This window comes from Giraffa tippelskirchi, chromosome 2 (genome assembly GCF_054371585.1).
Source record: "Giraffa tippelskirchi isolate mGirTip1 chromosome 2, T2T-mGirTip1v1.2.pri, whole genome shotgun sequence".
In the NCBI taxonomy this organism is placed as follows: domain Eukaryota; kingdom Metazoa; phylum Chordata; class Mammalia; order Artiodactyla; family Giraffidae; genus Giraffa; species Giraffa tippelskirchi.
Window position 1 is genome coordinate 72,063,976 of NC_137276.1, and position 27,887 is coordinate 72,091,862.

Consider the following 27,887-nt stretch of genomic DNA (forward strand, 5'->3'; position numbering starts at 1 on the left):
GAGACGCAAGAGACACATGTTCTATCCCTGGGCTGGGAAAATCCCCTGGAGGAGGAGATGGCAGCCCATCTTGCCTGAAAAATCCCATGGATGGAGGACCCTGGCAGGCTACAGTCCACAGGGTCACAGAGAGTCTGACACAACTGACTCTCGTGTCACAGAGAGTCTGACATGACTGAGCAACTGAGCACAAGGTTATTGTAGGTCCTGAGTACATGGCAGGTAGGAATAGCTTCTCTTAGGCTAAGCCCAGGGACTGCTGAGCCAAGCTTTTTCATCAACAGCTCAGAGAAAGGACTTTGGACACACCCTGCAGATCTTATCCTATGAATCTAATCAGGCCCAGGACTGCCAGATGTCCCCTGAGAGTTGAGGATAAAATTACGAGAGAGGTGGTAAGACATGAAAGCGAGTCTTGAATGTACTTGCACTGCCCTGTCTGGAATTTATTCAGGGTCTTAAATGTTGAAAAGGCTTTGCACCCTGGGTTTGCATCTCAGAAATTATAAGAAGTTTCATTTTGAGGGTGACAAACCCCCTTGTCTATTTCAGGGCCAACAACCTGGAAATCAGGGGCCTATACCCAGGAATCTATTGTTTTCAGCTTCCCAAGAAAAGTGAGACTTGTAGGGACTTTATTTTCTGACTGTCCCATCCTGTTACTGGTGTCAGCCTGCCCCACCTCACACCCCATCACCTACCTGCTTCCCACATTCACCTTTACTACATAATAATCATTACAGACATCCCTTCCATACCATTTTAAACTACTTAAGAATGGGGAGGACCACAGCTTGTCCTTCTATGACATCACACACCTTGATGCAGTGGTGTAGGTAAAACAGAAAGCCACGAATGCTCAGCTAAAGAGTGTGAACATTACCATAGAAAGAAGAGAAGAGCCAATGATGGTTTTGGAGCAGAAAGTAATGGCATGATAGAAGCAGTATTTCAGGAAATTTTCTCTGGCAGTGCATACTTGAAACATTGGAAAGACGCAAAATAAGAGAATAAAGAAATTTAGAAGATCAGTAAAGAGATAATTATAATCAATAGACTTTGGGATAGAAAGGACTTAAATTACAGTTGTAGCAAGAGACAGAAAGAGGAGAGGATATTCCTAGAACACATTCTGAAGACAGTGAATGCCAGTGTCCTTTGGGATACGAACCATGGCTGAGTCATATTTGCAACCACATATACCCAGGGTATATGTGCATCAGCATCCACTAGTGCAGCTGGATCAGCTATTAATACACTGAGGCACTTTCATACTTGGGAGTAAAAAATAGATCTTTACTTGAAACCCCCACGCGTTTATCCCCATGCCTACCCACAAACCCAGCCTGGAATTTTCCGAAACTACACCCCTCCCCAGTCAGCAATCAAACAGCTTATGCCTGACACAGGAGAAGGCTTTGAGAACCTTGTTCCTATGTCAAAGCTGATATTCTTTCTGACTGGCAGTCCTCTTGCCAATTGTTACATTTATTTAATATCATGTCTTCAAATGCACAATCAGTTCCTGGTACATAGTAAGTGATGAAAGAAAGAAGAAAGTAGGGAGGAAGGAAAGAAGAAAAGGAGAAAGATAACTGATTGGAGAATAAACAAAGGAGTCTTTACACAGCTACAGTCATACAGACTGATGTGCCTATACAATTATAGTTTTCTTTCAGCGAAAGAGAAGCAGAAGGGAGAGTTACTTTGGGAGCAAGATGAATATGCTCTCTTAAAAATAAACTGCATTTGAACAAAAGCTCAGCTGAGAGAAATACAATTTACGAAGGACTGGTTGAGATCTATTCAGTCTATTCATTCCACTCTGTACTTGAAAATCTACCCCTTGGAGAGTCCAGCCAGCAGAGGGTTATGAATTTCATGGACAGCCTTCAAGAAACTCCTTTAGACTCTTAGGAGCCAGTGCTTGTGCTCCTCCTGAGAAGCTGACTTGCTTTTATCATATGAACAATGAACTATGTAACCAGTAGGGTTTCCTGTTTAGTCTTGTAAAGCCAAATCTGTGGTCTGCCTGTAGCACGTGTGGCTCATAGGGGCTCAGTATTATGACCTACCCTTGTTTTTCTTATTTTGTCCTGCATGCATGTGTGCTCAGTTGCTTCAGTCATGTCTGACTCTTTTGCAATCCCATGGACTGCAGCCCGCCAGGCTCCTCTGTCCATGGGATTCTCCAGGTAAGAAGACTGGAGGGGGTTGCCATTTCCTCCTCCAGAGGATCTTCCCGACCCAGCAATCAAACCCACGTCTCCTGAGTCTCCTGGGTCTCCTGCATTGCAGGTGGATTCTTTACTACTGAGCCACCAGAGAAGCCCTTATATTGTCATATCTTTCCCCAATTTGTCTTCTTGCCATGTGACATCCACATAAGGAGACTTAAATCCTTTTGAGAACAAAGAGGGGACTAAGTTAACTCACAATGAGCTTAAACTAAATGTGGAATATTCCTGGAGAAATATCCCATGGATAAAATTATTTTAAATCAACTGTTAATTGGGCTCCAGTCCATGAAAGACACTGTGAGAGTTGTACAGACATAGAAGACATGAACTCATGAGGCTTACAGTCTTCAGGAGCAGAAAGACAGGCAAACATTAGAAGAGATACACTACTCCTCCTCGCATGGATTGGATCAATTTCAGCGTGAATGGTATCACTACTGATTACTTAAAGGAGAGAGAAAAATCCACATTAGTCGCTCCCAATGTTCCACGCACTTAAAATGCCCCTTGGTGCTGCAATGGAGAGAAAGATGGGCCTTCCAAGCCTTGGAATTCAGAGCTATTCAGTATGTTAGCACCTTGTAGTGGGACTCTCTCAAAACCTGTCACACTTATTTGTTTTGGGTTTTCATTTTGTTTATACAGATACCTCGCTGATATGACTACCTGGCCATTCATTCTCAAAGGGAAGACAACAGGATGGGAAGGCAAAGGAAATCTAAACAGTGAGCCCAAAGAAAAGACAAGAATGGATTTATTATCAAAGCACACCAATTATTTGAAGCAGCCACATGTCATCAGCACAAATTATCGGCAAACTAATTAGAGATGGATGACATGATGAAAAAAGGTAAAGAAAACCTCTGTGTGTGTTAGTCACTCAGTTGTGTCTGACTCTCTGCGACCCCATGGACTGTAGTCTGCCAGGCTCCTCTGTCCATGAAATTCTCCAGGTAAGAATACTGGAGTGGGTTGCCGTTTCCTTCTCCAAAGAAAACCTCTATCTGTTTTTAAACAGTGATCACCTATCTAGTCCTCATTGCTTTATTTGTGAAAAGGAGGAGCAAATCCTTGCCACGTACTCACTGAAGTTAGATGGAATTAGTATCTTCCAGGTAGGCAGCATCATGTCAGAAGTCAGGATTACAGATGGAAAAGACATGGTCCCAGCCACCTGGGGCTATGTGGGTTGTCTGAAAGAATTCTCTAAAAGCACTTGGAAAAATTACCAAAGGCAACACATGTCCAAGGATTTACTATTTGGACGGAAACAAACAGGTCTTTTACCTTCAATAATCTGAGGCAACTTCAGATCAGGAGAGGAAAATAATTTTGCCTTTTCTGAATGCTCAGAGCTAGAAATCATCTTAGAAGCCCTACACAAATGTCTAGCTCCCCAAGAATAGATGAAGAGACACCATACAACTAAAAGTACCATTCAGTTCACCAGGTCACACCTGAATTCCAGGATGGCCCCTCTCTCTAAGCAAAAATGTGCCAAGGTCTCTAGTCTCATTCTAGACTCATACATACTTTGCTCCCCACACCCAGAGAACTCTTGTACCTCATGTACCTATGTCCTCAACAAGCCCTAAAGGGATGCCAACAAGTGGTCCACTCAAAAACAGTCACCTAGAGAGGGGTAGAGCACTGTGCTTGGCACTATGAACACAGAGCTGAAACAAAAGCTTGATTGTCCAGACCATGAACACCATTGAGGCATCAGCCAGCAAACAAGAAGATTCAAAACTGGAGGTGGGCACTCTGAGAGGGTACATCAGGGTGAGAACTACAGCCTTAACTAGACATTCAATTATCCTCCAACCACCATTACTCAAGGCAAAACCCAGAGTCATCCTTAACGCCTTTCCTTCACACTTTGCATCCAATCCATGATTAAAATCTGCCACCTCTCCCTTCAAAATATACCCAGAATTCAGCCATTTATTATGACCTCCACTGCAACAACCCTAGTCCAAGCCACCATCATGTCTCCCCAAATTACCTCAAAACCCTCCTAGTTGGTCACCTTTGCTCTACCCTCACCCGCCTCAGAGCTTTTTCTACACAGCAACCAGAGAGTGCCTTTCAAATAAAAGTCTGATCATGTTGCTCTTCTGCTCCAAACTCTCCAGGATCTCCCCCCATCGTAAGGACTCAGGAGCACTGAGGGCAACAGAGTGACCTAGAAGCGCGAGTGGCAGCCTTGGCCATGACAGTCCAGAAACCAACCTGTCAGAGGATTCAGTCCAGTTGTGTGACCTCTGTCACTTGTCTGTGAGGGACTGTACCACCTTGAAAGGCCACACTGAGCACACAAAGCCCCGAGGTACTCAAGGAAGATCTGATCATTTCCTATTAAAAAAAAAAAAAAAAAGCCTGAGCAGATCCTGAAGAGAAGGCTCATCTGTGTCATCAACAGAAAGGCTGTCCTCAGCAAGGTCCAAGAACTCTCCCCTTTGATTGCAGCCCACATTGTGATGGTTAGTATTCACCTACCCCAATGTGCCAATGAATCAATATCCGTTTTTTAGGTGCTCCCCTGCCTGCAGAGCTCAAAAACAAAAAATAAAAGGAAAGACACAAAAAGATCATTTAGCATTATAAATATAAGCAAAAAAAGTCTAATTTTCCAAATTTTCTTGGTGCTTCCTTCTGATTCACCAGGAATGACCAGGACAGACCAATCAGATCCACCTCTGACCAAAAAGAGCCCATGGAAACTAGAGAGAAACTAGAGAGAAAAATATGTGGAATTTTAGGTCAAATTGAACCTGAAACTCTTTTCGAGTCTGGTATAAAAATTCATTGTTGGGACTTCCCTGGTGGTCCAGTGGCTAAGATTCCATGCTCCCACAGTGGAGCAAGAGGCCCAAGTTTGATCCCTGGTCAGGGAACTAGATCCCACCTGCTGCAACTAAGAGTTTGTATGCCACAACTAAAGATCTTGTATGTTGCAACTAAGACCTGGCACAGGTAGGCAGGTGGATAGGTAGGTAGATAGATAGATACTCATCATTTTTAAATGCCATCCAGCAGTTAATTAAGAAGAGAACTAGTTGTAAACTTCATATTACTAGGTATTGGGGATAGAAAGATAAATAAGACATGGCCCTTGCTTTCACAGAGATGACAGGTAAGATAATAAGAAAATCATCACAGTAGAGTGTGACAAGTACTAATAATGGGAAAATATGCAAGATGCAATGAGAATGGAAAGCATAATTAACTTGGGCAGAGATAAAGGACAAAGAGGGAAGTGGGCAAATCATAGCAGATGCCTAGAGCAGTTGGCTATTTTAGTTGATAAACTAATTATAGGCAAATGGCCTATACATGAATGTTTATAGCAGTATTACTCATATTCCAAAAACTGGAAACAACCCAAATGCGAACTCACTGATGAATGGATAAATAAAACCTGATATATCCATACAATGGAATACTATCCAGCCATAAAAAAATAATACGTGGTATGGCAGGAATGAACCTTAAAAATGTTATTGATATACTAACTAAAAGAAGCCAGACACAAAATATTACATATTGCATGACACCATTTATATGAAATCTTCCAAACAGGCAAATTTACAGAGAAAATAGATTAATGGTTGCCTAGGGCTGAAGTTTTGAGGGAAATGAGCATGCTTTGTTTTGAGGGTTCTGCTGTGGGTTTTTTTGAGAATAATGAAAATGTTCTAAAATTCATTGTGATGATCAGTGCACAACTCTGTGAATATACAAACCGTTGAATTGTACCTTTTAAGAGAGTGACTTATACTGTATGTAAACTACATATCAATAAAAAAATTTAAGGGAAAATGGCCTTTCATGCCTGAATTATTAGATGATATATGCCTCATTACAGGGACTTTCAAAGTCTTACCTCAAAGGTCTCAGAAATACAGATACTTTCAATGGGCAGGAGACGCAAAGAAGACATTTTGGTCACCAGGGTCTTCTGCTTTGCCCATGTCAGGAGTCTGCCAGCACAGCCCTAAGCCTGATCAGGCTACCTTTCTCCTCACCATCATCCTTCTGTTCCTATGACAGTTTTTATTAGCATTATTTTGAGGCCCTCAGAGACATCCTTTTGTGAGAAATGCATTAGTCATGTGGAACAGCAGGTTGGAAATATTAAAATGCTCATTACTGCATGGAAAAATGATCTCAGACTAATTCATAACCGAACATTTGATTCACTATGAGTCTGATATAATCTTTCCTCTTTTTGACAATGATTCCAATATGCTGCCATCTGCAGAATACCTCCTTCTCTCAAAAAACAAGTTCCTGCCTAGATAATACAGTGAATGAAAAACCAGGAGAGCCATATGTCACAATAAATGCATACTGCATTCCATGCTCTCTCCCCACTGTTATTTTTCATGCCAGTCACTAGCTATGAGTGCTTGTTGCTCCAGATGATTTCCTCTGAAGATAATACTGGATTCAAATTCAATCAGAAGGGGAGAGGAAGAACACAGCAAATAGCTTTCTCCTTTCCATCCAGCTCAGTGGAGATCTAGATTCCAAACATGGCCCAGGAGGTCCTTAACCATGACCCATAACCACAGTTCCCCTCTCCTCCTACTTGAAAGGAATGGACTAAAATTGCGGAAGCCTGGAGAATTCTGTTTGGCCCCTAGGAGTCAAAGCTTTAAGTTGAATCCTCCAAGTTCATACAATAGACAGTCCCATTAACTTTCCTATCTAACCCTCACTCTTTCCCAGAATATCTTTCCTAAAGTCTTTCTTAAGTGAACAGGGACCCACACAAGACCACCTTTTGACATGCATGATTGGAACAGAGACATGCATGATTGGAACAGAGGAAATGCCTGAACCAATGAAAATCTCTATCCCAGTAATATGAAATTGGGACAAAGAGATAGTATATACTGAGTCGAATTTGGATGTGAAAGCTTGAAGGTCACATTTGATAGGAGGGAGGCAGAAGAGTTGGGCCAATCGTTTCCTAACTTGTCCAAGAAGCAGCAAAGAAATCCTGTGCAGAGGAAAGAAAAAAGCCAAGAGAATAAAGAGGCCGAGAAAAGAAAAAAGCAGTGATCTTCCTAACTCTAGGTTTCTCAGCTGCAGCACCAATGACATTGCTAAGTCACCTCAGTCATGTCCCACTCTGTGCGACCCCATAGATGGCAGCCCACCAGGCTCCCCCGTCCCTGGGATTCTCCAGGCAAGAACACTGGAGTGGGTTGCCATTTCCTTCTCCAATGCATGAAAATGAAAAGTGAAAGTGAAGTTGCTCAGTCGTGTCTGACTCTTAGCGACTACATGGACTGCAGCCTACCAGGCTCCTCCATCCATGGAATTTTCCAGGCAAGAGTACTGGAGTGGGGTGCCATTGTCTTCTCCAACCAATGACATTGTGGCCAGGTAATTCTTTGTTGTGGGCGGATGTCCTATGCATTGTAGGGGGTTTAGCAGCATCCATGGGTTTTGCCTAATAGATTTCTTTAACACATACTCCTCACCCCAGATGTGACAAAACTATGTCTATATATTGCCAAATGTCCTGTGGGAAGTAGAATATTGCCTGGGTTGAGAACTACTGCCCAGTAACTAGACAGATGTTTATTTATACTTCAACCACCACTCATCTGGTCAAAACCCAGAGCCATTCTTAATTCCTTTCTTTCATACCTTGAATCTAATCCATGATTAAGATCTGCCATCTCTGACTTCAAAATATCCGGAGAATCCAACCATTTCTCATGACCTCCCCTGCAATAACTCTAGTCCAAACCACCCTCATCTCTACCTAAATTACAACAAAAGCCTTCTAACTGGCCACCTTCACTCTACCCTCATCCCCTTCAGAACCTTTTCTATGCAGCAGCCGAAGAGAGTCTCTTAAAGTCTGATCATGTCACTCTTCCACTCCAAACCCTCCAAGGCCCTCCATCATCATAAGGATCAGTCAGAACCTTCTTTCCAATGGCCAACAGGACCCTTCAAGTCTTCCCCAAGTCCTCCCTCAGACTTCAGTTCCTACCATCATCCCTCACTCATTCTTCTCCAGTCTCATTAACTTCCATGCTGTCCCTCAAGCACGCCAAGCACAGTCTTCCTCCAGGCTAGTGCACATGCTGTTCCTTCTGCCAGAAATGCCCTTCCCCCAGATATGTGTCCAGCTCGCTCTCTTGCATCATTCAGATCTCAGCTCAAATATCACCATGTCAGAAAGTCTTCCTGTGACTGCCCTATTTCAATGGGCAATCTATTCTCTCTCTCTCTTACCTTACTTTAAACTTAGGCTTTCAATGTTTTTTAAGTTAAAATGAAATCTTGCAGTGACCCTAACATATCATCTAACTTTCAAATAAATACTTATGAAGACAAGATTGAAATGAAAGTAAATGAAACTCTGAAAACTGGGCTATATACCAACCTGTTGGCAGAATCTGGAAATTTTCTCATTAACAACAAAGACAATTAGGCACTCTTGTATCTCCCAGAAACATAGTGAGTCTGTACAGTTGAAAGTAAGTAAATGGTCCTGCTATCTTTCCCCACATTCTGCTCCCAGATTTAATTAAGAGTTTACTGTGTAAATATTAAATACTGAAAACAGTCCAAAATGCCTTAGAACTAGGAATATATCTCAGACTTTAGGAATAGTCACTATAGCAACATAGATGGCACCCTGCAATTGAATTCTTCCAATTCTGAAGCACATTCCTACACAGGATCTCACATCACCCTCTTGGTTACACTAAGACAAGTGAAGGAAGATCTGCTTCCCCATTTAGACAGGGACTAATATAAAAAGAGATTCCCTCCAGGCATTCAACTTGAAAAGACTTTCCTAAAGGGATTATTTACTGAGATGCACAGAGATCAAGCTAGATTTGATTACAGAGCTTCCACAGGACTGGGGAAACAGACTCTTGGAGAGCACAAACAAAACCTTGTGCACACCAGAATCCAGGAGAAAGGAGCAGTGACCCCACAAGAGCTGACGCAGACTTGCCTGTGAGTGTGCAGGAGTCTCCAGTGGAGGCATGGGTCAGCTGTGGCCTGATGCAGGGTAAGGCACACTGAGTGTGGCAGTGTGTGCAGGGAACTTTTTCAAGGAGGTCAACATTACCTCCACCATAGTTTGATCTCAGGCCAAACAACAGGGAAGGAACACAGCCCCACCCATTAACAGAAAATTGGATTAAAGATTTACTGAGCCATGGCCCTGTCCAACAGAACAAGACCCAATTTCCCCCACAGTCAGTCTCTCCCATCAGGAAGCTTCCATAAGCCTCTTATCCTTATCCTTCAGAGGGCAGACAGAATGAAAACCACAATCACAAAAAACTAATCAAACTGATCACATGGACCACAGCCTTGTCTAACTCAATGAAACTGTGAGCCATGCCGTGTAGGGCCACCCGAGACATACGGGTCATGGTGGAGAGTTCTGACAAAACATGGTCCACTGAAGGAGGGAATGGTAAACCACTTCAGTACTCTTGCCTTGAGAACTCCATGAACAGTATGAAAAAGCAAAAAGATAGGACACTGAAAGATGAACTCCCCAGGTCAGTAGGTACCCAATATGCTATTGGAGAAGAGTGGAGAAATAACTCCAGAAAGAATGAAGAGATGGAGTCAAAGCAAAAACAACACCCAGCTATGGATGTAACTAGTGATAGAAATAAAGTCTGATACTGTAAACAGCAACATTCCTAGGAACCTGGAATTTTAGGTCCATGAATCAAGGTAAAATAGACGTGGTCAAGCAGGAGATGGCAAGAGTGAACACAGACATTTTAGGACTCAGTGAACTAAAATGGACTGGAATGAGCAAATTTAATTCAGATGACCATTATATCTTCTACTGTGGGCTAAAATCCCATAGAAGAAATGCAGTAACCCTGATAGCCAACAAAAGAGTCTGAAATGCAGTAATGCAGTACTTGGGTGCAATCTCAAAAATGACAGAATGACCTCTGCTCATTTCCAAGGCAAACCATTCAATATCAAAGTAATCCAAGTCTATACCCCAACCAGTAATGCTGAAGAAGCTGAAGTTGAACAGTCCTATGAAGACCTACAAGACCCACTAGAACTAACACCCAAAAAAGATGTCCTTTTCATTATAGGAGATTGGAATGCAAAAGTAGGAGGTCAAGAGATACCTGAGTAACAGGCAAATCTGGCCTTGGAGTACAAAATGAAGCAGGGCAAAGCCTAACAGAGTTTTGCCGAGAGAACACACTGCTCATAACAAATAACCTCTTCCAACAACACAAGAGATGACTCTATATGTGGACATCACCAGATGGTCAATACCAAAATCAGATTGATTATATTCTTTGCAGCCAAAGACGGAGAAGCTCTATACAGTCAGCAAAAACAAGACCAGGATCTGACTGTGACTCAGATCATGAACTCCTTGTTGACAAATTCAGACTTAAATTGAAGAAAGTAGGGAAAACCACTAGACCATTCAGGTATGACCTAAATTAAATCCCTTACAATTATACAGTGGAAGTGACAAATAGATTCAAGGGATTAGATCTGATAGACAGAGTGCCTGAAGAACTATGGATGGAGGTTCATGACACTGTACAGGAGGCAGTGATCAAGACCACCTCCAAAAAAATAAATGCAAAAAGGCAAAATGGTGGTCTGAGGAGGCCTTACAAACAGCTGTGAAAAGAAAAGAAATGAAAGGCAAAGGAGAAAAGGAAAGATATACCCATTTGAATGCAGAGTTCCAAAGAATAGCAAGGAGAGATAGGAAGGCCTTCCTCAGTGATCAATGCAAAGAAATAGAGGAAAACAATAGAATGGGAAAGACTAGAGATCTCTTCAAGAAAATTAGAGATACCAAGGAAACATTTCATGCAAAGATGGGCTCAATAAAGGACAGAAATGGTATGAACCTAACAGAAGCAGAAGATATTAAGAAGAGGTAGCAAGAATACACAGAAGAACTATACAAAAAAGATATTCATGACCCAGATAACCAAGATACTGTGATCACTCACCTAGAGCCAGACATCCTGGAATGTGAAGTCAAGTGGGCCTTAGGAAGCATCACTACAAACAAAGCTAGTGGAGGTGATGGCATTCCAGTTGAGCTATTTCAAATCCTGAAAGATGATGCTGTGGAAGTGCTGCACTCAATATGCCAGCAAACTTGGAAAACTCAGCAGTGGCCACAGGACTGGAAAGGTCAGTTTTCATTCCAAACCCAAAGAAGGGCAATGCCAAAAAACATTTAAACTACCGCACAACTACACTTATCTCACATACTAGCAAAATAATGCTCAAAATTCTCCAAGCCAGGTTTCAATAGTACGTGAACCATGAACTTTCAAATGTTCAAGATGGATTTTTTTTAATTTATTTATTTTAATTGAAGGCTAATTATTTTACAATATTGTAGTGGGTTTTGCCATACATTGACATGAATCAGCCATGGGTATACATGTGTTCCCCATCCTGAACCCCCCTCCCACATCCCTCCCCATCCCATCCCTCAGGGTCATCCCAGTGCACCAGCCCTGAACACCTTGTCTCATGCATCGAACCTGTTTGGTGATCTGTTTCACATATGATAATATACATGTTTCAATGCTATTCTCTCAAATCATCCCACCCTCACCTTCTCCCACAGAGTCCAAAAGACTGTTCTATACATCTGGGTCTCTTTTGCTGTCTCGTGTATAGGGTCATTGTTACCATCTTTCTTCTAAATTCCATATATATGCATTAGTATTCTGTATTGGTGTTTTTTGTTCTGACTTACTTCATTCTGTATAATAGGCTCCAGTTTCATCCACCTCAAAGCAGAGGAACCAGAGATCAAATTGCCAACATCCGTTAGATCATAGAAAAAGCAAGAGAGTTCCAGAAAAACATCTACGTCTGCTTTATTGATTATGCCCAAGTCTTCCCTTGTGGCTTCCCTTGTGGCTTCCCTTGTGGCTTCCCTTGTGGCTCAGCTGTTCTTGTGGCTCAACTGGTAAAGAATCTGCCTGCAATGGGGGAGACCTGGGTTTGATTCCTGGGTTGGGAAGATCCCCTGGAGAAGGGAACAGCTAACCACTCCAGTATTCTGGCCTGGAGAATTCCATGGTCTCTATAGTCCATGGGGTCACAAAGAATTGGACAAAACTGAGCAAATTTCACTTTCAAAGCCTTTGACTGTGTTGATCACAACAAACTGTGGAAAATTCTTAAAGAGATGGAAATACCAGACCATCTTACCTGCCTCCTGAGAAATCTGTATGCAGGTCAAGAAGCAAAAGTTAGAACTGGACATGGAAAAACAGACTGGTTCCAAATTAGGAAAGGAGTACATCAAGGCTGTATATTGTCACCCTGCTTATTTAACTTATATGCAGAGTACATCATGAGAAACGCTGGGCTGGATGAAGCACAAGCTGGAATCAAGATTGCCGGGAGAAATATCAATAACCTCAGATATGCAGATGACACTACCCTTATGGCAGAAAGTGAAGAAGAACTAAAGGGCCTCTTGATGAAAGTGAAAGAGGAGAGTGAAAAAGCTCGCTTTAAAACTCAGCATTCAAAAAACAAAGATCATGGCATCTGGTCCCATCACTTCATGGCAAATAGATGGGGAAACAATGGAAACAGTCACAGACTTTATTTTCTTGGACTCAAATATCACTGCAGATGGTGACTGCAGTCATGAAGTTAAAAGATGCTTGCTCCTTGGAAGAAAAGCTATGACAAAACTAGACAGCATATTAAAATTCAGAGATATTACTTTGCCAACAAAGGTCCGTCTAGTCAAAGCTATGGTTTTTCCAGTAGTCATGTATGGATATGAGAGTTGGACTACATAAAAAAAGCTGGGCGCTAAAGAATTGATGCGTTTGAACTGTGGTGTTGGAGAAGATTCTTGAGAGTCCCTTGGACTCAGGAGATCAAACTAGTCAATCCTAAAGGAAATCAGTCCTGAATATTCTTTGGAAGGATTGATGCTGAAGCTGAAACTCCAATACTTTGGTCACCTGATGTGAAGAACTGACTCACTGGAAAAGACCCTGATATTGGGAAAGAAAGAAGGCAGGAGTAAAAGGGGATGACAGAGGATGAGATCGTTGGATGGCATCACCGACTCGATGGACATGAGATTGAGCTAGCTCCAGGAGTTGGTGATGGACAGGGAAGCCTGGCATGCTGCAGTCCATGGGGTCGCAAAGAGTCGGACATGACTGAGCGACTGAAGTGAACAGAGATCAAGGAAACACCAGGGTGAATGAAGTATCCGGCAACTACCAACAGGGGCGGCCATCACTAGCTCTTGGCTGGAATATGCAAAGAGAGCTATGTGAGAGCCTCAGGTGTGCAGAAGTGGCTGCGCAGGGGAGTCAAGGAGGATGGAAGCCATCCATGTAGCCATGGCAACCAACCAGGCAGGGAAGGGACTGCCACAGGCTGAATCCAGCAGGCAGTCAGCTGGTGAGGAAACCCAAGTGACGCGGTCTACTGAACTCAGCCTCTTAGGGTACAGAATGGGAGGGAAAAATGGATCCAGAAGAGCGAAAGGCCAAAAAAGAGAAATTGCAGACTTACCTAAGCTTCTAAACCTAGCCAGCCTCATGCCATTACCAAGAAAAGATCTCAAATGCACAACCCTAGCAGAGGACTGAGCAATTCTGGAGGACTTAGCACCATCACAAAGTAGGATGGTAGACTCCAGGCATTGAGGTAAGAATAGACAACAGTCCTGTTTGATCATGTGCCATGTGCCCACTCAGAGCAAAAACTATGAATTCACAATTGAAACGGTTTCCCCAGAAATACAGGCAAAAATTGAAAACTGAGAGGCTTGCCAGGAAAGATTCAGGTCTAAGAAGAGTTGATTGATATCTTTTCTCAGAACACCACTCCAGGCTTGTAGTGTAAGCCCTAACATTTGGCTTTTTTTTTTCCTTTTTCTTTTTTGAATGCAACTGCCTGACAATCTTTGATTGCCAAGGCATCCCTTTCAAAGAGGCATCCGCTTCAAAGAAGGCTATCTCAAAAAAACACTTTGCTAGCCACAGGATGTAAGAGCCAGGCCCAGCTCCCTGCATGGAAGTTCTTTTGTTTCAGAGACCTTGGTTGACTTCAATAACTGACCATTTGGGCTACTTGGTTTATTTCTCTTTCTGCACTTTAAATTCCTGTTGTTAGGTTTTAAATTCACCAATAAAGAGTGAGCACTTCAAACTCTACACTTGACCCCAGTAAAAACAGGATCCCAGGCCCATTCTCCTGGTGTGCACATGATGCTGAAGCTGAAACTCCAATACTTTGGCCACCTGATGCGAAGAATTGACTCACTGGAAAAGACCCTGTTGCTGGGAAAGACTGAAGGCAGGAAGAAAAGGGGACGACATAGGATGAGATGGTTGGATGGCATCACTGGCTCAGTAGACATGAGTTTAAGCAAGCTCCAGGAATTGGTGATGGACAGGGAAGCCTGGTGTGCTGCAGTTCATGGGGTCTCAAAGAGTCGGACACGACTGAACGACTGAACTGAGGCCCATTCTCTCTCTTTCTCTCTCTCCATCTCTCTGTCTCTCTCTCTCTTCATGACCTCATAGTGTGGCCCTGGGTGTGCTGTGTAATTTCTAGGTCTTGAAAGTAATAAACTTTTATTTTTTCAAAGTTCCATGATGGTTATTAAGAAGGGCATCTTTCAATCATGATAAGAACCACAAAGGCCAATCCAACCACACCACTGATTACTGATAGCCTAAAAGTAGCACAAAACAATTGGTGTAGTTGGCAGGACTGCATGATTGCCCTTGCAATTAACAGAAGGGAATGTGCTTTACCTGCAACTTGCATACCTACCACCTAACTCAGGTACCAACACCACCTACCTGTTGAGGATCTGTTGGACTGTTACATGCTTTCTCAGATTGCATCTGTTGTGTGTCGCCTATGGTATTCAACCCAAATGTCACAGCTGCTATAATAATCCTATGATCTATCCAGAGAAGCATAATCAAGACCATATGATCTAAGGAGATGATAAGACCACTAAGTATAAAGACCTCAATTGACTATTAACGTACATAAGAGTCCTCCATGCCTCAAGGCAAAAGAGAACTAAGGAGGGTGAACTGGATCACAAGGCTATTGTCACCATCCAAGGAGAGTTGTTATTGTCATTGAGTTGCTAAGTCCTGCCAAATTTTTTGCAACCGCATGGACTGTAGCCCACCAGGAGCCTCTGTCCATGGGATTTCCCAGGCAAGAATACTGGAGTGGGTTGCCATTTCCTTCTCCAGGAGATCTTCCTGACCCAGGGATCGAACCTGCATCTCTTGTACTGCAGGTGGATTCTTTACCACTGAGCCACTGGGGAAGATGCAAGGAGAAGCTCTAGGCTAAAAGGAATGAGAAAAATATTCCAGTAGGTGAGGAGGACGGGAGACCTCTACCTACAATTACAGAGTCAATGGGTCATGCACAGACAACATGTCCTAACCCAGAATAGTGAAGTAGCCTTCCAACCAGAAGCCCATGACACCAGAAGAGGGAAAATATAACACAGGCCTATAGTCTCTGTGTTACCACTTCACTCACTACTGTTGCTCTTCATCTCCTGACCCGATGGGATATTATGGTCTAATCCTGGCATGATGTTACTTTTTTAAAAAAGTGATGAGTAAATATAAATGTCTTGATTATGTGGCACCAGCACCTCCTAAAAACCTCTGGGGAAGTACCCAGATCTTTGGTAAAGGTAAAACCCCATGGAAGTCTCCTGGGTGTTATTCAATGTCATGTGTACCAAGATTCTAAGACTCTGGTATGCTTCAGAGGCCAAGGGGCTTCTGTCAAAGATATATTTGATAATGGAGACAGAACCCAATCCCAGGGAGGTCTCCTGGGACACCATGGAAAGTTGCCACCTATGAAGGGGCTCATAGTGACATCATCCACATTTTTCTGATAAAAACACATAAGATTAAGGTAACAGGGGAAAAAAAACAAGCAGCAACTGAGATCAAAAAACTATACCTTAACTGAAATTCAAACATTTCTTAAACATTGTATGCAGCAGGAAGGAGTGAGGCAAACTAATTGGCTATTGTTTGTTTGTAATATTTTCTGAATTGTTACAGCTGTCAAAATGCATCAACTGACTTGTGTCTCTAAAGACTTTAAAATCCTTAAAGATGCATCTGGGGAATATGATTGTTTCACTAAGGTACCACAGATCCTGAGCTCCCTCAGTTTTTCCCTGAACGAGGCAGAACTAAAACACACCGCGTGAGTTCTCCCTGCCACCAAGGGAAAAGCTGGCAGGGTTTTTAAGGCCTCCAGTGAGAAGAGAGAAAGAAATGGGCAACTAAAGGCCTCTAGTTATTGTTCAGTCAATCAGTCATGTCCGACTCTTTGCGACCCCATGACGCAGCACGCCAGGTTTCCTGTCCTTCACCATCTCCCGGAGTTTGCTCAAACTCATGTCCATTAAGTCAGTGATGCCATCCAACCATCTTGTCCTCTATCATCCCCTTCTCCTCCTGCCTTTAATCTTTCCCAGCATCAGGGTCTCTTCTAATGAGTTGGCTTTTCACATCAAGTGGCCAAAGTATTGGAGCTTCAGCTTCAGCATCAGTCTTTTCAATGAATATTCACGCTTAATTTCCTTTAGAATTGATTGGTCTGATCTCCTTGCAGTCCAAGGGACTCTCAAGAGTCTCCTCCAACACCACAGTTCAAAAGCATCAATTCTTTGGTGCTCAGCTTTATTTATAGTCCAACTCTCACATCCATATATGACTACTAGAAAAACCACAGCTTTGACTAGACAGATCTTTGTCTGCAAAGTAATGTCTCTGCTTTGTAATACACTGTCTAGTTTGTCATAGCTTTTCTTCCAAGGAGCATGCATCTTGTAATTTAATTTCATGGCTGCAGTCACCACCTGCACCATGTACAGTGATTTCAGAGGCCAAGAAAATTAAGTCTGCCACTGGTTCCAGTTTCCCCATCGATTTGCCATGAAGTGATAGGACCAGATGCCATGATCTTAGCTTTTTGAATGTTGAGTTTTAAGCCAACTTGTTCACTCTCCTCTTTCACGTTTATCAAGAGGCTCTTTAGTTCCTCTTCACTTTCTGCCATTAGGGTAGTATCATCTGTATATCTGAGGTTATTGATATTGCTCCTGGAAAACTTGATTCCAACTTGTGCTTCATCCAACCCAGCATTTCACATGATGTACTCTGCATATATGTTAAATATATAGCCTTGACGTACTCCTTTCCCCATTTGGAACCAGTCCATTGTTCCATGTCCACTTCTAACTGTTGTTTCTTGACCTGCATACAGGTTTCACAGGAGGCAGCTAAGATGGTCTGGTATTCCTATCTATTTTTTTGTTATTTTGTTTTTTTGTTTTTTGGGGTTTTTTTTTTTTTGTTTGTTTGTTTGTTTGTTTTTTATTTGTTTTGCCATACACTGACATGAATCCACCATGGGTGTACATGTTTTCCCCTTCCAGAACCCCCCTTCCTCCTCCCTCCCCATCCCATCCCTCCGGGTCATCCCGGTGCACCAGTCCTATCTCTTGAAGAATTTTCCACAGTTTGCTGTGATCCACAGTTAAAGACTTTAGTGTAGTCAATGAAGCAGAAGTAGATGTTTTTCTGGAATTCTCTTGCTTTTTCTATGAGCCAATGGATGTTTACAATTTGATCTCTGGCTTTTCTAAATCCAGCTTGAACATCTGGGAATTCTTGGTTTACATACTGTTGAAGCCTCACTTGGAGAATTTTGAACAATATTTTGCTAGCATGTGAAATGAGCACAATTGTACAGTATTTTGGGAGAAGGCAATGGCACCCCACTCCAGTACTCTTGCCTGGAAAATCCCTGGACGGAGGAGCCTGGTAGGCTACAGTCCATGGGGTCGCTAAGAGTCGGACACGACTGAGCGACTTCACTTTCACTTTTCCCTTTCATGCACTGGAGAAGGAAATGGCAACCCACTCCAGTATTCTTGCCTGGAGAATCCTAGGGATGGCAGAGTCTGGTGGACTGCCGTCTATAGGGTCGCACAGAGTCGGACACGACTGAAGCGACTTAGCAGCAGTACAGTATTTTGAACATTCTGTGGCATTGCCTTCTTTGGGACTGGAATGAAAACTGATCTTTTCCAGTCCTGTGGCCACTGCTGAGTTTTCCAAATTTGCTGGCATATTGAGTGCAGCACTTTCACAGCATCATCTTTTAGGATTTGAAATAGCTCAGCTGGAATTCCATCACCTCCACTAGCTTTGTTTGTAGTGATGCTTCCTAAGGCCCACTTGACTTCACACTCCAAGATGTCTGGCTCTAGGTAAGTGATCACAGCATCTTGGTTATCTGGATCATGAAGATCTCTTTTGTATAGTTCTTCTGTGTATTCTTGCCACCTCTTCTTAATATCTTCTGCTTCTTTTAGGTATGAAAAGGCAAAAAAAAGGGGGGGGGCCTCTAGAGCCCCTGACATGTGTGTAACACCATCTCCTCATTTGGGTATTTATTTCCTGGCACCATGCTCATTCTTCCACCATAGGGATCACTGCCAAGGCTCACATTAAAACGAAAACATTGAGATAAAGTTCATCTCCTTGCTGTGCAAAACTAGGTTTATCATTTCCATGACCATGGTGACCCAAATGACCTCTCCTTCATTTCCAATACCAAAGAGGCCCCATTTGACCCCAGGTCCAGAAAATTATTCTTTACAGGGTGTTCCCCCTACTTGGGCTTCCCAGGTGGCCCTAGCAGTAAAGAACCGGTCTGCCAATGCAGGAGACATAAGAGACATGGATTCGATCCCTAGGTCAGGAAGACCCCCTGGAGGAGGACATGGAAAGCCATTCCAGTATTCCTGCCTGGAGAATCCAATGGACAAAGGAGCGTGGCAGACTACCGTTCATAGGGTCACACAGTCTGACACAACTAAAGCGACTTAGCACCACACTGCCTACTTACAGGATGGTTCTACTACGTTTTAATTGGGACTGCCAAAACCATCCAAAAAGCACAGAAAGTCCTAGGAGAAAACTTACATTTTCTTTCTCTGCCACATAAAAACATAAATCTTACTATGTCTTTGAAATGTAAACACCGGAGGAGGTAACTAAAACTCTCTTGAGACTAAAGGGAAAAAAATAGAAAGAATCCTTTTTAAATGCAAACTTCTGAAAGAGCTCTCTTGCCCAAACTCTTAACAACCTCCTTAAGACTGCTTCTCAAGAACAAACTCAAACCTTAATAGTCTTACTCACAAACAGTAAATTAGCCATCTGAACAAAAAAAAGCTTACTCCAACTATTATGCATAAAGTAGTGAATGTTATACTGTAATAACTGATTCACAACTAAAATTTTTTAAAATAAAGAAATCTCACTGGCAAGTAAATAATAAAGGCAGTGGATCAACCACTTTAAAAGCTAGTATGAAGGTTAGAAAACAAAAGACATAAAATCAACTATAGCTACAATAAAGAGTTAAAGGATACACATAAACATGTAAAAGAAAGTGAAAAGTGAAAGTGAAGTCGCTCAGTCGTGTCCGACTCTTTGCAACCCCATGGACTGTAGCCTACCAGGCTCCTCTGACCGTAGGATTCTCCAGGCGAGAATACTGGAGTGGGTTGCCATTTTCTTCTCCAGGAGATCTTCCCAACCCAGGGATTGAATCCGGGTCTCCTGCATTGCAGGCAGTTGCTTTACCATCTAAATATGGAACAAAAACATAAAACATAGGGGAAGAAATAAAAACGTAGAGATTTTAGAATGTGTTTAAATTAAATGACTCTCAGTTTAAAACAAATATATATAGGTTAATATATATGAACCTCATGGTAAACAAAAGCCAAAAGCCTACAACAGATATACAAACAACAAAAGGAAAGAAATTCTGTAGTGTTTCATAACACTAGAGAAAAAACATCAAACTACAAGGGAAGAGACTAAAAGAACAGAGAAGATCCTCAAAACAACCAGAAAACAAGAAACAAAAAGGCAGTAAATACATGCCTATCAATAATTGTTTTAAATATAATTGGACTAAATGTTACAAACAAAAGACACAGATTGGCTGAAGGGATTTTTTTTTTTAAAGACTGACCTATATACTGCCTACTAAAGACTCACTTCATAGCTAAAGACACACAGAGACTGAAAGAGAGGGGATGGAATAAAGATATTCCATGCAAATGGAACTCAAAAGGAAGCTGGGGCAGCAGTAATCATATCATACAAAATAGACTTTAAAACAAAATCTTTGACAAAAGACAAAGAAGGGCATTAAAAATGATAAAGGGAAATTCAAAGAGAGGATATAACACTTGTTAACTTGCAAACATCTAACACAGGAACACCTAACTACAGCTAACATTAATAGACATAAAGGAAGAAATTGACAGCAATACAATAATAGTGGTGGACATTAAGACCCCAACTCACATCAAGGGACAGATCATCTAGACAGATAATATAGAGAATCAGCAGTCATAAACGAAAAGAGAGAAAGAAAAAAGAGGAAATCTTGTGTGGTCAACTTGGCTAAAAATTGAATTGTTATTGTAACAGATTTTTTAAATTGAGCTTTAATACCAATAGTCTGAGGTTTTTTCCCAGGTGGTACTAGTGTTAAAGAACTCACCTGCCAATGAAGGAGACATAAGAGATGTGAGTTCTATCCCTGAGTTGGGAAGATCCCCTGGAGTAGGAAGTGGCAACCCACTCCAATATTCTTGCCTGGAGAATCCCATGGACAGAGGAGCCTGGTGGGCTACAGTCCATGGGGTTGCACAGAGTCAGACACGACTGAACGACTTAGCACACACACACACTCCCCAATAGTCTCCTTATGTAAAACTAAACATTTTCTTCATCTGCTGAAAGAGAAAAGTTTTATTGGATTACTGGTCTGCTCTTCATAAGCAATTATGAAAGTTTTATTTCTGCCTTTCTTTCTCTTGGGTAATCGATTTGGAGAGCAAAGATTTTTTGTGTCTGATAAAAATAACTTACTGTGTTTCATGTTATCTTTATCGTCAGGTCTTTACTTACTGAAATAAACCTGGCCTTCTCAAGATTAAGAGCTAAATTTTGTTCAGAATTATGTAATCTTCTGCAGTTGCCTTTAAGATCTTTGTCAAAATGGTTAAATAGATAACTAAATATTGTTTTAGAGTAACCTATGATATTTGACCGGTAATTTTAAAACCTCTTTGATGTTTTTGACAAACTTTACAATATCAAAATCTAAAATAAAGATTTTTTTTTTTTAACCTCAAACTAACTGAAATTTTTCAGAGGGCCCTTGGAACACTTCAAAAGATTTGTTCTCTCTCCTTATAAAAAAGAGAGATATTATACTAATTAGGCTTGTTTATATACAAGTCACATGGGAAGCCTTGTTGTGTTTTATAGGTATATGTTATAAATGTTTCAGAAATTATGTGAAATTCCTAGAAATCAGTATGTCCTAATACAATGTTATCAGCATAATTCCATTTATTACCTTAAAATGCTATCATGATAACCAAATTTTATTGTCAATCCCAGTATAATGAATGACTAACAATAACCACTTTTTTGTCTTTTGTCATTTAGAGACAGTTTTGATTTTACAAGTGTTTCTACAAAAATGCTTCACCTTCAAGAATATTCTCAGCGAAGACTCTAGGAAATAGGTTCCTGATGAATTTAAGATTATAAAACTGAAAGAGGTAAAAACTTCCAAAACTAATGTGGAAAAAAGCTAGATTCAAGGGGAACAAGTATTAATTACATGGGACTGAATGAACAGAAGAGAATGATTATAATTTTTATGACTTTTTATTGATGATTTTTAAATATTTATTTATTTGGCTGCCTTGGGTCTTACTTGCAGCACACTGGATCTTCATTGCATCATGTGGGATCTTTCACTGAGACACGTGGCCTCTCTAGTAGTAGAGAATTGGCTCAGTAGTTGAGTTGTGGCATGCAGGCTTAAATGCTCCATGGCATGTGAGATCTTAGTTCCTTGACCAGGGATTGAACCTACATTCCCTGCACTGCAAGGTGGATCTTAAACACTGAACCACCAGGGAAGTCCCTTATTTCTGATTCTTTAATCTTTCATTTTCCAGATTACAAGGAAAATTTTCTTCTTAAACTATGACTTACAGTGATGAGGTAAATTATGCCTTTATAAGCAGAATTGAAACACTTCTCTTTTTCTCCCTACCTGATCCCTCCTGAATTCAAAAACTCTCAGTGAGTACTCTTATTTTCACGGCAATATAGTTAGTTGCGTAAGTTCAATAAAATCTGTTCTCCTTGTAACAAGACTCAATTGAAAACATTGGTTGTACTGCCAAGGTTTTGATTGAAATGTGATATTTAAGAAGAAACATACACAGACTCAGATATGACCAGACAGCTTTAAGGAGCTAAGATTGACTTTAAGGAGCCAATACAGTCCCTTGGAAGAACAGCCAGGCACCTCACTTTCAGGGTTCCCAGCAGCCTTACCAGGTGAAAAAGAAAGTTACTTCCTGGCATGTGCAGGATTCTCACAATACTTGGGGGACCTTGAGAAGGAGTTCACCCAAATCTATAGATGTTACAGGTGAGTCTGATGGCACATAGTTGGTTTGGCTTGGCTTCCTTACCTTGAGAGGCATTTAAAAGTTCAATCTGAGACACCTTATGGAAAGTTCCAGCAAAGCCAATTTAAAAGAGTCTCTATGATCAATCACTATTCTTGCTGCACTTATGTAAATAACCAGGCCACGTTTAAGGAAACAGAACTCATTTTACAAACAAATTAGTCTTATTTTGGTTATCTCTGATAGAAATTTGGGTGACTGTAGAAAGAAAAATTCTGTCTCATTGGAAACTATAATACACCTTTGTGGATATCAAAATCTAGTGCTGTTAATTGTCTCTGGGTTTCTACCTCCAAACCAGACTAGATCCTGAACTATTCTACTTTCCTCCAATATTTGACTACAACTCTCCATACTAACATTTCCAATTTTCTCCCATCCTCCTGAGTTGGAATCATTGAGAACTAAAATAGCCCTTTTTTTGAAGCCATGCAAGCTTAAAGTTGGAAACTTGATATAAACTTCAAAGAAATGAATACAACAGCGCATGTATGGACAACCTTTGTGCCTATTGCTGTGTAAAACAATGAGAAAGATCACCAGAGACATTCAAATTACAAACCAGGAAAATCTATCAAATTGTCATGGCCTGCCCTCACTTCATCTAAAAATGCTTCAGCCAGACATCTAAAGATCTTCTTAATTGGCTGCTATAAGAACTTATAAACTGTGATTATGGTTTGCTCCAATCATTAATCATTTTCTTCTGTTTCCATAGAAATACCTCTTATTAAATACTGGCATACTTCCACCACATAGGTCTACCTTTGGGAGCCCACCCGCATCCTGCCTCCTGAAATGCTGCTGCTGCTGCTAAGCCGCTTCAGTCGTGTCCGACTCTGTGTGACCCCATAGACAGCAGCCCACCAGGCTCCCCCATCCCTGGGATTCTCCAGGCAAGAATACTGGAGTGGGATGCCATTGCCTTCTCTGCCTCCTGAAATGAGATACAGCCTTTAACTGAACTGACCTAGTATTAAGACTAAGAGACTGGTTCGAGAGATATGAAGCAATCCACCAACACAAAACAGGTTCAAACCTACTTACTTCCCAGATGGCCCATGATGATAAATTTTTCCACAATATTACATAAATCTTTGAGCAGACTCCTAGGTTGCTATTATTGCTGTTCAGTCACTCAGTCATGCCCGACTCTTTTGGACCCTGTGGACTATAGCATGCCAGGCTTCCTGTCCTTCACCATCTCCCAGAGTTCGCTCAAACTCATGTCCATTGAGTCAATGATGCCATCCAACCATCTCATTCTCTTTTGACCCCTTCTCCTCCTGCCTTCAATCTTTCCCAGCATCAGGGTCTTTTCCAATGATTCGGCTTTTCACATTAGGTGGCCAAAGTATTGGAGCTTCAGCTTCAGCATCAGTCCTTCCAGTGACTATTCAGGGTTGATTTCCTTTAGGATTGACTCATTTGATCTCCTTGCTGTCCAAAGGACTCTCAAGAATCTTCTCCAGCACCACAGTTCAAAAGCATCATTTCTTCGGCACTCAGTCTTTTGTATTGTCCAGCTCTCACATCCATATATGACTACTAGAAGAACCATACCTTTGACTAGACGGATCTTTGTCTGCAAAGTAATGTCTTTGCTTTTTAATACACTGTGTAGGTTTCTCATAGCTTTTCTTCCAAGGAGCAAGCATCTTATAATTTCATGGCTGCAGTCATCATCTGCAGCAATTTTGAAGCCAAAGAAAATAAAGTCTGTCATTGTTTCCATTGTTTCCTCATCTATTTATCATGAAGTGATGGAATCAGATGCCATGATCTTAGTTTTCTGAATGTTGAGTTTTAAGCCAGCGTTTTCACTCTCCTCTTTCACCTTCATCAAGAGGCTCTTTATTTTCTCTTTGCTTTCTGCCATTAGGGTGGTGTCATCTGCATATCTGAAGTTATCAATATTTCTCTCAGCAATTTTGATTTCAGTTTCTGAGTCATCCAGCCCAGCATTTCGCATGATGTACTCCGCATATAAGTTAAATAAGCGGATGACAATATACAGTCTTGACGTACTCCTTTCCCGATTTCAAGCAGTCCATTGTTTCATGTCCAGTTCTACCTGTTGCTTCTTGACCTTCATACAGATTTCTCAGGAGGCAGGTAAGACAGTCTGGTATTCCCATATCTTTAAGAATTTTACAGTTTGGGAGCCCATTATACAGAGTGAAGTAAGCCAGAAAGAAAAACACCAATACAGTATACTAATGAGTATATATGGAATTTAGAAAGATGGTAACGATAACTCTATATGCGAGACAGAAAAAGAGACACAGATGCATAGAACAGTCTTTTGGCCTCTGGGGGAGAAGGTGAGGATGGGACGATCTGAGAGAATAGCATTGAAATAGGTATATTATCATATGTGAAACAGAACACCATTCCAGGTTCGATGCATGAGACAAGTGCTCAGGGATGGTGCAATGGGATGACCCAGAGGGATGGGATGGTGAGAGAGGTGGAAGGGGGGTTCAGGATGGGGAACACGTGTGGACCCATGGCTGATTCATATCAATATATGGCAAAAACCACTACAATATTGTAAAGTAATTAGCCTCCAACTAAAATAAATAAATTAATAAAAAAAAGAATTTTCCAGTTTGTTGTGATCTACACAGTCAGAGGGTTTAGTGTAGTCAATGAAGCAGAAGTAGATGTTTATTTGGAATTCTCTTGCTTTTTCTATGGTCCAGTTGATGTTGGAAATTTGATCTCTGGTTCCTCTGCCTTTTCTAAATCCAGTTGGTACATCTGGAAGTTTCAGTTCACATACTGTAGTCTAGCTTGGAGGATTTTGAGCATTACCTTGCTAGCATGTGAGATGAGTGAAATTGTGTGGTAGTTTGAACATTATTTAGCATTGCCATTCTTTTGGATTAGAATGAAAACTGACCTTTTCCAGTTCTAGGTACCTGAGATGATTGACTTAAGTTTCAGGGCTGGACCTTTTCGAGTTTGTGATAATGGGTACAAACTAGATTTCAAAGTCAAAGTAAAAGTCGCTCAGTTGTGTCTGACTCTTTGCAACCCCATAGACTATACAGTCCATGGGAATTCTCCAGGCCAGAATACTGGAGTGGGTACCCGTTCCTTTCTCCAGGGGATCTTCCCAACCGCGGGATCGAACCCAGGTCTCCTGCATTGCAGACAATTCTTTACCAGCTGAGTCACCAGGGAAGCCCAAGGATTCTAGAGTGGGTAGCCTATCCCTTCTCCAGTGGATCTTCCTGACCCAGGAATCGAACCAGCGTCTCCTGCATTGCCAGTGGATTCTTTACCAGCTGAACTACCATGGAATTCCAGATTTCAAACTATTGCTGGTATAATTATTATAGAATTTGCAAGTATACTCTTATGTAAATGTGTACTTTCAGGGTTACAACATGCCCTACTCCTGACTTTCAGCATATCAGCTGCCCAGGTATTTCATGTCCTCATCATTTACTCTGATGCCTCAGAACCACAGGGTGGATTGTAGTGTAAATCCTGATTTTTTTTTTCTTAATTTAAGCACCTGATAAATTCTGATTGCCAAGGCATCCATTTCAAAGAGGCATCCACTTCAAAGACAGCTATCTCAAATAAATGCATTGCTAGCCACATGACAGATGAATATCCTCCCTGTACTTAAGAGATCTTGGCTTCTTTATCTTAGAGATCTCGGTTGCTTTCAATAACAGACCATTTAGGCTACTTGTTTGTTTCTTTTTTTTTCTCTTCCCATGCTTTAAATTTCCACTCTTTATGTTTTAAATTCACAAAAAGAGTGAGCCTGAGAAACCCTAGGCCCCCATTCTTGACACCAATAAAAGCAGAACCCAGGCCCAGGCACTCTCTCTCTTTCTGCCCATAACCACACTGTGCGGCCCCAGGTGCACTGTGTAATTTCCAGGTCTTGTAAGTAATAAACCTTTTTTTTTTTTTTCAAAGCCCCCTGATGGTTATACCTGAAGGGCATCTTGCAATCATAGTAAGAACCACAAGCGCTGATCCAAACACAACATTGGTTATTGATAGGCTGAGACCAGTATAAAACAAGGCTCATACTTAAAAGGATTCTTATTTCTAAGAAGTTTGCCTTCACATTCTAAATCCAGAAAAACAACTTGAAGTGATGATCTTCCATTTCCTAACTCTCACCCTTAATGCAAAATAAAACATCCTTTTTGCAAGACAGATATCCCTGCTAATCATGCTGTGTTTTGCTCTGATTAACCTTTGAAATAGGCATTTCTATTTTTTTTCCTTCTCTCTTTTTTTTTTTTTTATCTTTTGGTTGATTGTTTGAAGTCAAGCCCTTCCTTAAAGGTCAGTAAGCATCAAGCCTAATCTGACTTCTAATTACTTTTGTAAACATTTCAGAATGAATAAATGCCAATGTAATTAAATACCTAGTATATTATCTTCTACTCCCTTTACTAATAGGGCAAATAGCCAGCAAAGCAGCTCTCCAGGTTCCTCTTAACACTTGTATTTGTAATGTGGGAATTATTTAATTGGATTCTATTCAAATCAGAGTCTCTCCCAAGCTTGATTGTCTAGCCACTACCAGAATCACCTGAGTATTATAATTAAAATACAGATCCTGAAACCCTGGTCCTAGCAGTCTTTTCTTTTTTGCAGTGAAGCCTAGAATCTGCAGAGAAGGCAATGGCATCCCACTCCAGTACTCTTGCCTGGGAAATCCCATGGACGGAGGAGCCTGGTAGGCTGCAGCCCATGGGGTCGCTCAGAGTCAGATACGACTGAGCGACTTCACTTTCACTTTTCCCTTTCATGCACTGGAGAGGGAAATGGCAACCCACTCCAGTATTCTTGCCTGGAGAATCCCAGGGATGGCGGAGCCTGGTGGGCTGCCGTCTATGGGGTCGCACAGAGTCGGACACGACTGAAGCGACTTAGCAGCAGCAGCAGCAGCTAGAATCTGCATTTGTTTTTCTTTTTATAACTTTTCCAAGTAATTCTGATGTAAAACT

General features: G+C 41.5%; 2 long non-coding RNA genes across 5 annotated transcripts in view; one reads left to right on the top strand and one right to left on the bottom strand.

The window, feature by feature from the left end:
- The window catches only part of LOC145539773 (uncharacterized), a 185,957-nt gene that overhangs the window by 50,519 nt on the left and 107,551 nt on the right, over positions 1-27,887 (bottom strand). The window lies entirely within an intron of this gene.
- LOC145539771 (uncharacterized) lies at positions 194-22,075 on the top strand. 4 transcript variants are annotated; one of them, XR_014077947.1, is made up of 4 exons: positions 194-395; positions 2,886-3,090; positions 4,376-4,723; positions 21,857-22,075. It is a non-coding gene; the product is annotated as an uncharacterized LOC145539771 (long non-coding RNA). The 4 variants fall into 4 exon arrangements; XR_014077948.1 differs by having other exon boundaries at positions 201-222; XR_014077945.1 differs by lacking the exon at positions 21,857-22,075 and having other exon boundaries at positions 4,376-4,829.